Source organism: Lithobates pipiens, unplaced genomic scaffold (genome assembly GCF_037356315.1).
Source record: "Lithobates pipiens isolate NorthernLeopardFrog02 unplaced genomic scaffold, aLitPip1_a1.2 Scaffold_8, whole genome shotgun sequence".
NCBI classification, from domain to species: Eukaryota; Metazoa; Chordata; class Amphibia; order Anura; family Ranidae; genus Lithobates; species Lithobates pipiens.
The window spans coordinates 617,444,838-617,461,924 of record NW_027507903.1 but is presented as its reverse complement, the minus strand read 5'-3'; positions in this window follow the sequence as shown (position 1 = coordinate 617,461,924).

The following is a 17,087-nucleotide window of genomic DNA, read 5'->3' as shown; positions in this document are numbered from 1 at the left end:
GACACGGGACGGAGGAGGCACGGCACGGGGGAGGCACGGCACGGGACGGAGGAGGCACGGCACGGGACGGAGGAGGCTCGGGACGACGGCGGCTCGGGACGGAGGCTTGGGACACAGGTAGGCTGGACACACACACAAGGCTGCACGGACACACACACACACACACACACACACACACACACACACACACACACACACACACACACACACACACACACACACAGGGATGGATGGATGGATACACACACACACACACACACAGGGATGGATGGATGGATGGATGGATACACACACACACACACAGGGATGGATGGATGGATGGATGGATACACACACACACACACACACACACACACACACAGGGATGGATGGATGGATGGATACACACACACACACACACACACACAGGGATGGATGGATGGATGGATACACACACAGGGATGGATGGATGGATGGACACACACACAGGGATGGATGGACGGACACACACACAGGGATGGACGGACACACAGGGATGGACAGCCATGTCTCACCCTCGGCTTATACACGAGTCAATAAGTTTTCCAGTTTTTTGGGGGTAAATTGGGGGCCTCGGCTTATACTCGGGTCGGCCTATACTCGAGTATATACGGTAGATTAAAAACCCCTTTTAACTATGGATTCCAATGCTTTTTTATATTTAGTGACCTTGGTCACCTAAAAACCTTTGCATTTCTGTGAGATAGCCGCATCTATCCAATACAACGATCCCACCTCCTTTATCCGTAGGGCAGATGACCAATTCCCTATTATTGCAAAGGGAATCTAAAACTTCCTCCAAACCTTTTGCCATTTTAAAATTTTTAATCTTAATCTGGTCCAGGTACAGTGGTGTGAAAAAGTGTTTGCCCCCTTCCTCATTTCCTGTTCCTTTGCATGTTTGTCACACTTAAGTGTTTCGGAACATCAAACCAATTTAAACAATAGTCAAGGACAACACAAGTAAACACAAAATGCAATTTGTAAATGAAGGTGTTTATTATTAAAGGTGAAAAAAAATCCAAACCATCATGGCCCTGTGTGAAAAAGTGATTGCCCCCTAAACCTAATAACTGGTTGGGCCACCCTTAGCAGCAACAACTGCAACCAAGCGTTTGCGATAACGTGCAATGAGGCTTTTACAGCGTCCTGGAGGAATTTTGGCCCACTCATCTTTGCAGAATTGTCCTAATTCAGTTACATTAGAGGGTTTTCGAGCATGAACGGCCTTTTTAAGGTCATACCACAACATCTCAATAGGATTCAGGTCAGGACTTTGGCTAGGCCACTCCAAAGTCTTCATTTTGTTTTTCTTCAGCCATTCGGTGGTGGACTTGCTGGTGTGTTTAGGATCATTGTCCTGCTGCAGAACCCAAGATCGTTTCAGCTTGAGTACACGAACAGATGGTCGGACATTCTCCTTCAGGATCTCTTGGTAGACAGCAGAATTCATAGTTCCTTTTATCACGGCAAGTCTTCCAGGTCCTGAAGCAGCAAAACAGCCCCAGACCATCACACTACCACCACCATATTTTACTGTTGGTATAATGTTCTTTTTATGAAATGCAGTGTTCCTTCTACGCCAGATATACTTGGACACACACCTTCCAAAGAGTTCCACTTTTGTCTCATCGGTCCACAGAATGTTGTCCCAAAAGTCTTGGGGATCATCAAGATGTGTTGTGGAGAAATTGAGACGAGCTTTGATGTTCTTTTTGCTCAGCAGTGGTTTTCTCCTTGGAACTCTGCCATGCAGGCCATTTTTGCCCAGTCTTTTCCTGATGGTGGAGGCATGAACGCTGACCTTAACTGAGGCAAGTGAGGCCTGCAGTTCCTTGGACGTTGTTGTGGGGTCTTTTGTGACCTCTTGGATGAGTCGTCGCTGCGCTCTTGGGGTAATTTTGGGCGGCCGGCCACTCCTGGGAAGGTTCACCACTGTTCCATGTCTTCGCCATTTGTGGATAATGGCTCTCACTGTGGTTCGCTAGATTCCCAAAGCTTTGGAAATGGCTTTATAACCCTTTCCAGACTGATAGATCTCAATTACTTTCTTTCTCAATTGTTCCTGAATTTCTTTGGGTCTCGGCATGATGTGTAGCTTTTAAGGATCTTCTGGTGGACCTTACTGTGTCAAGCAGCTCCTATTTAAGTGATGCCTTGATTGTGAACAGGTGTGGCAATAATCAGGCCTGGGTGTGGCTAGAGAAATTGAACTCAGGTGTGGACAACCACAGTTATAGTATGTTTTAACAAGGGGGGCAATCACTTTTTCACACAGGGCCATGATGGTTTGGATTTTTTTTCACCTTTAATAATAAACACCTTCATTTACAAATTGCATTTTGTGTTTACTTGTGTTGTCCTTGACTATTGTTTAAATTGGTTTGATGTTCCGAAACACTTAAGTGTGGCAAACGTGCAAAGGAACAGGAAATGAGGAAGGGGGCAAACACTTTTTCACACCACTGTACCTAAGGACCACATACCGAAAGACCTTCAAGGATGGGGCAAGAGCACCTGGAGGATTGAAGAGACCTGAGTGTTGAAACCCGGATGGAACCATTCTGTTTTCCTTAATAGGATTCGTAATCAAATAATGCTTAATGTTAAGCTTGCGCACATATTTATGTACATCCATGTATGTTTGGAATTTGTTCAACCTCCTAGGTGGTGCAAACTTCAAACCTTTGTCTACTAAAAGTTGTTCAGACTCAGACAAAACCTTAGAGCTAAAATGAAAAATTCCCTTTTCCTTTTTGATTGCATTCTCCTCCCCCCTCTAGTTCCTCTTTTCTTCAACAGGCCTTTTGATGCCCTGATTGGACCTGAGAAAACCCCAATTTGGTTGTCCTTGCTTTTTAGCACTTGATCTGTTATACTGGTCAATTAAAGGACCCCCATACGAATTGTAATTTTCGTATTGGGCATCCCTCCGAAAGTTATCCTTATCATTAGTTCCATAGTTATCCGTAGGACCCTCTCTATCTCGGAGAGGAAAGAATCTATTCTGTATATCAACATTATAGTTATATTCTAAATCCTTTCTCCATTCTCCTTGACAGGTCCTAGTATGTTGATTTGATCCATAAGATGGAGAGGGACCATAGCCACTATTCTCATAGTGGACAGGAAAGGACCATATCCTGAAGGCAGGGGAGGGAAATTCCTCCCAATGTGTTGATGTTGACCATAAGTAAGAGGGAATCTGGATTGGCCCTGACTGCAGGGAGGAGGGTGGGCCCTTTCTTGTTTTGATGGACATTGTCCCCCTCTGTTTTTCCCCTTGTGCTCTTTAATGAGATTGATAAGTGAGACGTCTGCCCTTTCTCTGAGGTCTACCAGGATTATAGGGTTCTCTAAACGTTGATGTTTCTCCTTGTATCTGATAATGACGAACCTCAGGTCCATCATCAAAAACTGGCTCATTGCCCTGAGTGATGGCTTGCATTTTAGAGCTTTCATTAGCTGGCTGTTCTTTTATGCCTATTTTAACACTTTTTGATGTAGGTACAACCATTTTTTTTAAACAATAAAATGTTTAAGGATTTTGCAATATATAGTCTTACCTTTTCTTGGGGTTCATATGTGATCGAGCCCGTCTTGGGCGGCGGAGGCTTGACAGCGTGATTCCCTCTGAAGCATGAAGGACCTCCCATAACAGAAGGTCATAAGGAGCTGGTTAGCGGCCATTCTCAAGAGATTGAGGCTTTCTTTCTGAAATTCACTTATCATTCAGGTGAAAAGTTTAAGCACTGAGGAATTGATTAATTGATTTCATATCACTTAATGGACTTCTTTGCTGCAATTGTTTGTTATTTTTATATTTATGTAGCGCAACTTTATTTTGGACTATTATTCATTACTGTTTGCTTATTATTCTGTACATACCTGATTGCTGAGTGTTCCACTCAACAAGCTTTGGGTTGTTCTGACTAAACTACAAGACCATGAGCTTTCTTTCCAGCTTCATATAGAGCTTATAGGACCTGGTGATCTGTTTATCCCTTGCATCGATTCAGACAGTTTAACGCTATGAATAAACTCACATGTTGAGGAGACAGACGATGAAGCCTTTTGAATGTTCCGTTTAATGGAGGATACCAATAGGTAGAAAAACGTTAATGTTGTAAGCCATATGGAAAGATGTCTACACCATGACAGGAAACAGTAGAATGATTCCAGAGAGAAGGAAGGAGAGAGGAGTATACGAAAGTACAGTGAGAGAAAGAGCTCAGCTTAGACAGGAGAAAGCACCTTAAAGACACAGAGCAATGATAAACCAAATGGTGTCCCAGGGTTAGGCTGATGTACACTTTATTGCTTCCACTGTCTGCTGATGTCAATACAGAAAATCTGCTGAGTTTGGTATATATTATGTCTGTGTTTCATTTAAAGGGGTGTATACTGTATGTCTTAGTTGTGTTGTAAATTGCAAAAAAAAGTCAATAAAAATGACATCATTAAATAAAAAAGGGGTGTAGATTATGTCCAAACCTAGAGTGTCAAAAGGGTTGGGGAGTTCCCAGGATCAGGGCAGCACAAGAGGACAAGCAACATCCAGTGGCCCCTACAGGGGTAGCGCTACACTAGGAAAGGTGTACCCATCCCTTGAACAGTGGAAACATGGAAGAGGCGCAATCATGTATTTGCATGGGATATAATGGTGGCACCAATAAAATGAAGGACATATTCTTACCTCTACTTAAAGCAGTGCTCCGCCCCCCACACATACTGTAGCTGCTGGCTTTTAACAATAGGACACTTACCTGTTCTGAAGTCCCGCGATGTTGACACCTCAGTTGATGTTTCCATCAGCTGTTGGGTGCTGCTGCCACCATTGCGGATAACGGCTTACGGCTTCACGCCGGGAACCCTACTGCGCATAAGTACATTTTTCCTAATCAATATACACCTGTCACATGACCCAGCTCTCTCCCAGTCTGTCTGCGGGGAAACAGTAGAAATAGGAGCTTCTAGTCCTCTGTTGCTGGTCACATATTTAAAACCAAAAATAAAAAAAGCCTTTGGAATACAGAGTAAAAAAAAATGAACATCAATAAACTGTTGTAAATTGACAAAAGTATTGGGACGCCTGCTTTCACACGCACATGACCTTTAATGGGATCCCAGTCTTAGTCCGTAGGGTTCAATATTGAGTTGGCCCACCCTTTGCAGTTAAAGCAGCTTCAACCCTTCTGGGAAGGCTGTCCACAAGGTTTAGGAGTGTGTCTATAGGAATGTTTGACCATTCTTCCAGAAGTGCATGTGAGGTCAGGCCCCAATGTTGGATGAGAAGGCCTGGCTTGCAGTGTCCACTCTAATTCATCCCAAAGGTGTTCTATCAGGTTGAGGTTAGGACTCTGTGCAGGCCAGTCAAGATCCTACACCCCCAAAACTCACTCATCCATTATCCAGAATACATTTTGGCCAAAATATATGAAGTAATTTAATTTTTTTAACTTTTTTTTATTATATTTTATTTTTAGCAGAAAGTAGAAAATATATATATATATATTTTCATTTCTTTTTCATTTATATCGCGAAAAATCAAAAACCCAGTGGTGGTTCCCTTATAAATGCTGTTTTTTTCACTAAAATACAAAGGCTTATGGTAGCCTATAGGCCTGAACTCTACTCTGTGCATCTGTTTCTTGTAACCACTGTTCAAAATTTAAAAAAATAAAATAAAATAAAATAATTAATATTGATTTAATGGGACTTTCAGGGTGTCTAGTAAATAGAATATACTAAGGATACTCCAAACAAAAATATAAAAAAATTTAGCAAAATTTATTACACAAAAAAGCAACAAGAATTATGGTTAAAAGCAATGATATTGGCTATACAGACATTGCACAGACATGAGTACACATCTAATGAACAGATGGAACAAGTATTTTAGCAATAATATCCCCACATGTTTCGCCCGCTAGGGCTTCCTCAGGGGAAGTTTGTTGAGTTGTTGAGAGGCAAAGGTAGATGTAGATGACATCTATCAGTCTTCCCCCCCCCCCCCCATACCAGGGTGTTAGGGGTAAACTTAGACTGTGAACTGTCCTTTCAGGCCCACATCCAATCCCTGTCCAAACCATACCGCCTTAGCCTCCGCAACATTTCCAGAATATGCCCCTTTTTAACTAATGACACCACCAAGCTTCTAATTCACTCCCTGGTCATCTCTCGCCTCGACTACAGCAACTCCCTCCTCATTGGATTACCTTTACATAGACCATCCCCCCTTCAGTCCATAATGAATGCCGCTGCCAGACTCATACACCTTAACAGCCATTCAGTGTCTTCCACCCCTCTCTGCCAATCCCTCCACTGGCTTCCACTCACCCAACGAATAAAATTCAAAGTACTAACAATAATTTATAAAGCCATCCATAACTCTGCCCCCAGCTACATCACTAACCTAGTCCCAAAATACCAACCAAGACGCTCTCTTCGGTCATCCCAAGACCTCCTGCTCTCTAGCTCCCTTGTCACCTCCTCCCATGCTCACCTCCAGGATTTCTCCAGAGCTTCTCCCATCCTTTGGAACTCCCTACCCCAATCTGTCCGGCTGTCCCCTAATCTATCCATCTTTAGACGATCCCTGAAAACCCTTCTCTTCAAAGAAGCCTATCCTGCTTCTAACTAACACTGTTTTACTTCCTCGATCAGCTCATCTCCCCACAGCTATTACCTTTTGTATCAATTGACCCTTCCTTTTTAGATTGTAAGCTTTAACGAGCAGGGCCCTCTGATTCCTCTTGTACAAAATTGTAATGTAACTGTAATGTCTGCCCTCATGTTGTAAAGCACTGCGCAAACTGTTGGCGCTATATAAAACCTGAATAATAATAATAATAATGTATATAACAGTAAGTAGTACTGCGCTATCTTCCAAAAATAAAGGCAAAGTACTAATAAGTATGTAATATTTCAAAAAAAGTAAGTGCGATCAATAAAAATGTGTTAGATTAAATCATCCCAAGAAAAAAAAAATCCAGCCATATAATGGGCTATCTATAATCTAGCCAAAACAACACCAAAGTGTAATGTGCTATTTAAAGGTGCTAAAAGACAGATGAAAAAAAAGGGGGCATATGATTCCTTATTTAATTTATTATGTATTTAATTCATTATTTATTTATGTAATTATGCTAGGGCTAGGGTGTGGGTTGATTCTTAATCTTTTTATTTATTTATCATTTTTTACATATTTTTTATTTTTATTTTATTTATATTATCTTTATAATTAATTTTTAATCAAGGGATCATACCCCCCCCCCCCCCGCCCCACCTTTTTTTTCTTTTTTCTTTTTTTTTCCACCTGTTTTTTAGCACCTTTAATTAGCACATTGCACTTTGGTGTTGTTTTGGCTAGATTATAGATAGCCCATTATATGGTTGGATTATTTTTTTTTTATTGTGATGATTTAATCTAATACATTTTTATTGATTGCACTTACCTTTTTTTGATATTTTACATACTTAGCACTTTGCCTTTGTTTTTGGAAGATAGCGCAGCACTACTTACTGTTATATACTCATTCTTGGTTGGCTGGCTTGTTCTGAGTGCTTGCAGCTGTTTTTCTGTTTTTTATTTATTTTATTTTTGGGTTGAACATTTTTTCCTATTAATTTCTTGCGCTTAAGTAAGTTTTCCTTCTTTGTTTAATAATAATAATGTGTCACTGCATAAGACAAAATACGGTTAAAAAAGTACAAAACAATATATAAAAGGTACAAAAGAGTATGATGTTAACCGTCCATAGCCAATGTTCCTTAGCCACCCACCAATCGGTGTTTACCTGCATACTGATGTTGAGCCAAAATTAAAAAAATGGACACTGAGCTGCACATAAAGAGCTGGCCAGGAGGAGCCCCAGAACAAGGCTGAAGGCCAGAATCTAGCCAGATAAAGAAGGAAAATAAATAGGGATCCACAAAAATTGAAAAGGAAGAAAAGGGGGGGGGGGAGAAATGGGGAGAGGAAAGAACCGGGGGGGGGGGAAGAAAGGGGGTGAAAAGGGGTGTGTAGTGCACAGGATGCAATGAACATGGGAAAGTGACTTGAAGGTGGGAATATGGTGTTTGAGTGAAGGGAGATAGGAAAGTAAAGAGAGGGGGGAAGAAGAGGAAAAGAAAGAAGGGTATGTTAAAAGAGGAGTGCATGCTGACAGCTGATCACGTAGTAAGGGACCGGGATAGGATCATGACTGTTTGGGGGTTCTAAGTAATTTTCTAGCAAAAAAAATGATTTTAAATTGTAAACAACAAGTTCGAAAAATAGGCCCAGTCCTTAAGTGTTTAAAGGATAGAGACAGAATGTCAACCAAAAATCCAGAAAAGAACACATATGTATGTACAAATGTTATAAATTGAGTTGCAGTTCAGTTAGTAAAATAAGTATTTGATCCCCTACCAACCGGCAATAGTTCTGGCTCTCACAGACTGGCTACAGTATGTGCTCATGTGGTACACAGATTAGTCCTGTCAATGTAAGAAGGTGTTCCTAACGACAACTCTTATGTGTATAAAAGACGCCTGTCCACAGAATCTCTTTCTTCCATTCAAACCTCACCATCATGGGCAAGACCAAAGATCTGTCAACAGTGTTAATTTAGTTGACTAAAATGACTAAAACATTTTAGTCAACTAAATAAATACTATTTTAGTTGACTAAAATATGACTAAAACAATTGAGATGACTAAAATACGACTAAAACTAAAAGCCATTTTAGTCAAAAGACTAAAATTAGACTAAAACTAAAATGCCATTTTAGTCCAAAGACTATGACTACAAATAAATTGCAATTACTGTGTACTGGTTAATTTTAGTCGACTAAAACGGAGGACATTTTAGATGACTAAAACGTAGGACATTTAGTCGACTAAATACAACTAAAACGTAAAAAATTTCAGAAGACTAAAATGGGACTAAAATTAAAATGCCATTTTTGTCCTAAGACTAAAATGAACGCTGTTTGTCAGAGGACATCAGGGACAAGATTGTAGACCTGAACAAGGCTAGAATGGTTGGCAAGACCATCAGCAAGAAGCTTGGTGAAAAGGAGACAACTGTGCGATTTTTCACAAATGGAAGAAATACAAAATAACCATCAATCGCCCTCAGTCTTGATCTCCATGCAAGATTTTGCCTCATGGGGTAAGGATAATCAAGAGAAAAGTGAGGGATCAGCCCGGAACTACACGAAAAGAGCTTGTGAATGATCTCAAGGCAGTTGGGACCGCAGTCATCAAACAAACTATTGGTACACAATATGCATGGATTGGAATCCTGCAGCTCCCACAAGGTCCCCCTTCTCAAGAAGGCACATGTACAGGCCCATCTGAAGTTTGCCAATCAACCTCTAAATGATACAGAGGATTGGGAGAAAGTGCTGTGGTCAGATAGGACCAAAATTGAGCAGCCGTGTTTAAAGGAAGAAAATGCTGAGAACATCATCACTACAGTCAAGATTGGAGGTGGAAACATGATGCTTTGGGGCTGTTTCTCTGCTAAAGGTACAGGCTGACTTTGCCAGATTGAGGGGCCAATGGATGGGGCCATGTATTGTAAAATCTTGGATGAGAACCTTCTTCCTTCAGACAGAACACTGAAGATGGGTCGTGGATGGATATTCCAGCATGACAATGACCCAAAACATATCACCAAGGCAACAAAGGAATGACTTAAGAAAGATATGTTGTACAAACGGTCTTTCTCAAGGATGAGTGGTCACACTTGCATGTTAAACTCCCTGGCAGTATGATTATGTCATAATTTAGGTGCTGAAAGCGGTACCATTATTTTGCATGGGAATTTTGCATTTTATATTGTGGCCTGTAATTCTTAGAAATAACTCACTTAAATCTGTCCAAACAAAAGTCTAGTTGGTCTAAAAGCACTTTTGACATAAACTGACATTTTTTGGTTGCTATGGACAATCTCGAGTTTCCTGGCAGAAAGCACAGTATTTATCATCTAAAACTGCATGCAGGACACTGGACAAACCACTAGGGACAAATGGGATGTGTTATAATGTGATACAGTACTGTAATCTGTAAGATTACAGTGTACTGTATCTATACTGTGTTTTTTACTTTTTGAATTTGGTGCCGAACTCCATCCTCGTGCGTCGGAACACTCGCAGGGAACAGAGCCCGGCACTGTGACAGATCGAGTGAGACACGGCGGCTCGCAGATCACAACGGGGAGACATCGCAGGATCCAGAGGACAAGGTAATTAACCTCTACATGGATCCTGCGATGTGATCCCGAGTCTGGCTCAGGGTTACCAATTTTGGAACTGAAATCTCACCCCAAGCCACACTCGGGACTACCGCTAGGGAGGCGACAGTGTTAATAAGCTTTACATAGGCTTCTACTGTAAGAAACTTTCAGTAAGTTTCATTAGTCCTAAAACTGGCTAAAGTTGGTTAGTTGCCACTTTATCGGTATGAGAAGGGAACTGGTAGTAGTCTTTGGTGCAGTTTTTCAATTCACTTAGTAAACCAAGGCCAAGTGCATTTTGGCCGATTTATTTGTTTTTATTTTAAGAGCGGACCAGCCCAATCTCACACAGGTTCTGACTAGCACCACTGTATATTATTAAGTAGAAGTGAAGAGCCAATCCTATTTTTTTTCCCAAACCTGCCAAATTTCACTGTTTCTTAATCAGTCTTTTTTATTTCATCTCATCTGTTTTCTTTTGTTTACCAATTCAATTTCCCTACAATGCTAAGTGCATTGGCCTCCAATTCTTCTACTGTCTATTAACCGATCATTGTTATTTTTTCTCATAACTGGAAATGTTTAAGCACTCCTATTAACTTAAATAGTTAATAACAGAGTACCCACATCCTAAATTAATGTAATCTGATTCAAAGGACATACGGAGGGAAAGGGGGGGGGGGGCAGAAGCATTATAGCCAAGTAAAATCAAAAAATCGTTACTACAATTGTATATAAAGTGTACAAAAAAGACATAAAATCAAGCATTTAAAATCAACCATTAAAATAACTCATTATAATGGCTCAACTCAACCATAACTCTATAATTGTATCCATACTCATGGATCTACCACAAATATGATTAGAATATATAGTTGGCCAGTACTCAATACGTTTCACGGTTGGCCCGCTTCTTAGCTCCGAGGGAGAAATCACTATACACAAGAACAGTACCCTATGGAGCAGAGAGTGGACCTGATGGAGAATGTCTCAACTTTCCCAATCAGGCTCTACCCACTGCCAGTGTCACTGGTTGTGGAGGAGGAGGCTGTTGGCTGAGTTTGTCATGAAAGCCTATGAAAAATGCCTTCTGTTACTTGCAAAGGTTTGTATTTCTGCAGCCTGACAGAAGTTTCATTAGAGAAGGGTCCCTTCCCATTGTGACATAAGTGAAGGTCATGCAAGGATTTAGCTGCAACCTGAATAGATGTGTAAGTATTGTACAAAGTTCTCCGGTTTGACACATCAGTGTATGCATTGTCAACAAGGGCCTAATTTCCTGCCACAGCCCAATATTCTTAGTCGAATCTGTATTTGTTTCATTAAGAAACTTGCATCTAAAAGTCTTTTTCCCAAGATATCTTAGTAACCATTTGCCCTATAGGGTGAGAAGGCTGGACAGTAATGCCTTAATCCAGGGATTGTTGAGCTGTGAAAAGAAAAGTCAATATACCCAGCGAGAACAGAAGAATATTTATCTACAAAAAGTATGGTTGAGATGAACCAAGCTTCACTTTGCTATGAAGACCTTCCCAGTAACGTTAATCTTCATTATCTCATCCCGAAGGGGAATAAAGAAGACAGCAATATAGACAATTATTATAGCCTTTGCTGTAGACTATTCGATGACCCTCGTGATATAAAGGGCATTTTTGTTCACCCGTTTAAGAGGTATGACTTTGAAGGTCAAACAAGCATTAGTCTGAAGGATCTTTTGTTTCATGATCTGAATTACCTGTTGTCCATAGTCATTTCCCGGTGCCACCAAACCCACCCAGGTCCAACCAAAATGTATCACCAGCTGAGCCAAACCCAGAGACTGTAAAGATTGGTTGAAAATACTGAGGACATAACAAAGCCTTTATATCTAAAATGGAACACATGACTTGTAGTGATATTTCTGATGTTTTTTTTGGATGGTATCTGAAGATAATCAGGACATGGGAGGCATGCAGCTTCGTCAAACTGTGTATTCAAGCTTTAACATGACAAGACAGATTAAACCACACCTACAACCAACAATTACCTATAATACCAGAAAACATTGGCCTTGTGCAATGCCTCATAGTGTTTGCCATAGAATGCACTCATTTATATAGAGGGTAAAAGGTCATTTGTCCATAAAAATATTTTTTTGTCTATGAAGCGCTGATATCCTTGTCTTCTGATGTGTATTAGCATTATAATAAAAGTCTATGGACGGTTCTATAGCTTAGTGTTTGGCGCCATCTAGCGGCCAAATACTGAAAGTGAACTCAAATGATATTTAACTTTCAAGCATTGAACTTTTTACAGGAAGTGACTGTTATTTACATTGGAGAGTTGACCCCTTTACCCATGATGCTGAGTGACCTACCCATGGACACCCTCTCTTGCATTGCATGCTTGGTAGGAGATAAAAGGACCCTGAGTGGCCATTTTAGCTCTCTTGGGAATGCATGGCCTGCCTATGAGGACTTGTACAGAGGCCTCCCAGAGGAAGTGACCTATTGCCTGTAGGGAGCGCAACCCTGCTCGGTTGTGTGAGTGACATGAAGGGACTCAGAGATCGGATTGAGAGGATCCAGAGACACTAGTTTGAGCATCGGAAGGCCAGGTCCACCTGTTGAAAGGGGACGGATTGACAGAGCCGGCTGACGCAGAAGCAGGCTGCAACTTCCGGACCAAAGTTACCATACCAAGGTTCCGATCCAGTTGGTGGGCAGGTTGCTACCCACTGTTTTTTAAACCATTGCACCTAGTCAGACTTGTATACAGGCCTCGCTGGGATACCTAGTCTCACAGAGAAGGAGTATAGCAACTGACGCTAGGCAGGCATAAGGCCTACTTACCATCACACTTCAAGCACTGTATTATATTTGTGGAAGCAATACTAGGATCATCCTTAATTCAATTTGAACTGCTTTAACCTTGGATTACAAATTTATATGGAGTAACCCTTGGTAGTGAAGATCCGAAGATAAAGACTGAGTACTTTAAGTGAGATCTCACGCATAACTACAAAAGTAGGGAGAGCTCCCATATATATATATATATATATATATATATATATATATTGTTTGTAACTGTTTTACCAAGGTTTTACCAGGTCGGGCACAAGGCATTAAAACTAAGCTGTAAGGTAAAACATATTTTCAGCACCAGAAAACCACTGCAAGCTAATGCTCATATTCGTATTTGGGTGCATTGTTCACATGCTAATACTTCTAGGCAAAGATGTACTATTCCTGTTCAGCGCGCGCGCCCTCGCATCTGCTCATGTGCACACACAAATTGGCGTGCACCCATCTGCCTATTTAAACTGGCCTGTCATGAGCAGTTCCTGAATGGTCTTCAGCTTGTACCTGTATTCCTGTGACCTGATCCATTGAAACTACTTACCCGTGTATGACCCTGCTTCCTCCTGGACTCTGCCTTTTCTCCTACATTAATCTTGTCCATCTGATCTCTTTGACCTCGGCCTGTTTACTGGACTTGTCTTTGCCTGCAGATTTCATGCTGCACTGTCTGGCTGTTACCAACCTTGGCCTGTTTCCTAGACTTGCTTTGTCTGCTGACTCCGCGCCTTGTTACCTGGCTGCCAAAGGTCGCTGCCTGCATACTGGCTCTGCTACCATATCTGGCTCTGGTGCCAAGCTGCTTCGGTATCCTGTTCCTAGGACAGCGACCCCCAGCTTCATCCACCAAGTACAAACTTTGTCAGCCAGCTACTCCAGGACTAGTGCCACTCCGTGCCCTCACACGCTCTGTCTCCACCTTCAGGAGTGTTGAGCAGGAGGTGCAGGAGAGGCCTCCACAACATTTCAGTCATCACTAGGTATGTGATATAAGCTTAAAATGGTTTCTAAATCAAAAAAGATAAAAATCACCACTGCAACAATCACAGGTAATAAATGAGGATCACTAATTACTTGGAATTATCCCCAGTAAGTAAAGCTTGAATGGATCACTGCTGCTGGATCAACCAGGTAAGTATGTAATGAAGGGCTGGAGCTGCACTGAAGGCAATAAATGCAAGCAATAAAAGTTATTTCCAAGGAGATAAGATAACACCGCAGACAGCTGTCTACTTGAATGTGGAATGCACAGGCAGATAAGGTGTTGTTTGATATACTGAATGTAGACAGGATAAACTTTATGGAAATCATCACTACCATGACCATGATGATTATTCACTGTTTATAAAGTGACACCATCGCCTCTACTATGTCTGTCAATCCTGTTTTTATTCAGGCATTCCATCCCCAAATAGTGGTTAGTTGTTTCCCGGCTGGTCTGGATCCTTTCCAATGGCTATGGAATTAGCATGGGTGTATGCATAAACAGCTCAATGACCACAGTGATGTCACGCTCAGTCATCACCAGGTATGTGATACAAGCTTAAAACCGTTCCCACACACCTTCCAACTCCTATGAAGAAGTTATGTATATGCGTTGGAGGTGCCTATGCACGAAAACGTTGATCGGGATACATATTACATATTGCCTTGCACCAGGGGCGGCCCGTCCTTTAAAGGCGCATGGGCGCCGGCCCCCACTATCCATGACTCTGGCCCCTTTTAGGACGCCAGATGCATGGATTCCAATGGTGGGTGTTTTTTTAAAGCACCTGATTAGAGCCAGAGGCTCCGGGCACAGAGAATGCAAGTGGAGCCCACCCAGGTGTGTTACGATAGCTAATGAACATTTGATTTTGTAACACGATCCCCCTCCTGAGCCAATCAGGAAGCTGGTCTTGAGACCTGTCACCCAATTGGCAGGAAGGACAGATGATCCTATTGGATGCCTAGGAGGGGAGGAGACGCACAGCCGCCCTGATGAAGGAAAGGACATACAAGCCGATGCCCGCTACCTGCCACCTAGATGGGGTAAGTGCCAGATCAGCAGAGAGCAAGGGGGAGTGGTGGTGTTTTTTTGCCCCCCCAAAAAACCCCCACCAGCCACCACTACCATTCACGTCAGAGTGGGAGCAATAGTTGTAAGTCCATTGTTTGTGGTTAACCCTAAAGGGACGACCTCTAGGGGCTTTTAAAGAATAGTCTATGAAAAATTTAGGGTAATGAAACAAGGGTCAACACACAGGTAGTCAGGCACAGGATACAAGTAATACAAGGCAAACCAGGAACTTGCTCAGGCAACCCGGACTGCACCCCAGTTTACACACACTCCCAGCAGCTATAGCTTCCAGGAGTTTGTGTAAATTTGATTAGCCAACCTTTTGGCTGTTAGATGGAACCGATTGGGACTGGCATGATGGATGCTGCTGAGGTAGAAGGGAGGGAGATCAGTGAATGTCCATTCACTGATCTCCCATTCCTTCTATAGGGCAGCAGGCAAGCCAACCTTTTGGCTGTCATATGGAAGTGATTGGGATCGGCATGACAAAGAAACTAGGAATTCGCTCAGGCAACCCAGGCTGCACTGAGCATGTCTATATATGGGGAAGTAGAGTGGAGGTGTGCCAAGAAGTGATCGAAGGAAATGTAGTATAAATCCACAGTGGCCCAAGCAACGCCCATAGGTGAACACAGATGGCAGCAATGGAATACAGTGACTGGAATTGCAGATCTAGCAGAACCATTGCAGCAAGGAGGTAGGACTTTCACAAACAGAAAACTGCAGGCTACACCGTGACACCAGAGTGCTGAGAATAGGTGTAAGTTGTATAAGTGTATGCATCTTCCTCCTACAGGGTAGTTATAGGTGTTAGAAGGTGAGTGGAGACAGTTGTAAGCTTGGTTATTTCTAACCCAGACAATGCCTTAGCTGATTAGTCAAGGGTGTGCATGCTGCAGCAGCAGACAATTCTTATGGGTTAGAAGGGCTGAAACAAATTAATTTATATATATATATATATATATATATATATATATATATATATATATATATATATATATATATATATATATATATCTTAAGTAGTCATCAGCATGGGTTTAAGAAAGGTCCTTCTTGCTAGACCAATCTGTTAACATTCTATGAGGAAGGGAGCTGCCATCTAGACAGGGGAAGACCTGTGGATTTAGTGTACCTGGATTTTGCAAAGGTATTTAATACAGTCCCTCATAAGCGCTTAATCTACAAGCTGAGGTCCGCAGGCATGGACCATAAGGTTTGTTCTTGGGTAAAAAACTGAACACAGGGGCGTGTCCAAAGGGTAGTGATACATATTGTGTACTAGGACTGTTCTGGAGTGGTAAGTGGGGTGCCCCAGAGTTCTGCCTTGGGAACGATTCTATTCAATGTATTCATAAATGATATAGAGAATGGGATAAATAGCTCAATCTCAGTTTTTGCAGATGACACAAAATTAAGCAGGGCAATTACTTCTCATGAGTATATAGAAAACTTACAGAAAGACCTGAACAAAATAATGGAGTGGGCAAATACATGGCAAATGAGGTTTAATATGGAGAAATGTAAGCTAATGCACTTGGGGCAAAAAACAAATGCAAACTACTCACTAGATGGAGAACCAATGTGGGAATCAAGGATGGAGAAAGATGTCAATGTCAAGCTGCAGCTACAAAAGCATGCAGAATATTAGCATGCATAGAAAAAAGGAATATACTCTAGAGATAAAATAATAATCCTACCACTTTATAAAACATTGGTTAGGCCATATCTGGAGTATTCTGTCCAGTTCTGGTCACCAGTCCTCAGAAGGGATGTTATGGGACTGGAGAGAGTTCAAAGAGGGGCAACAAAACTAATAAGGGAACTGGAGCACCTCAATTACGAGGAATGACTGCAAGCACTAAATCTATTCCCGCTGGAGAAAAGATGCTTGAGAGGAGACATGATAGTGATTTACAAATACTTCAATGGCGATTTCAGCATAGAA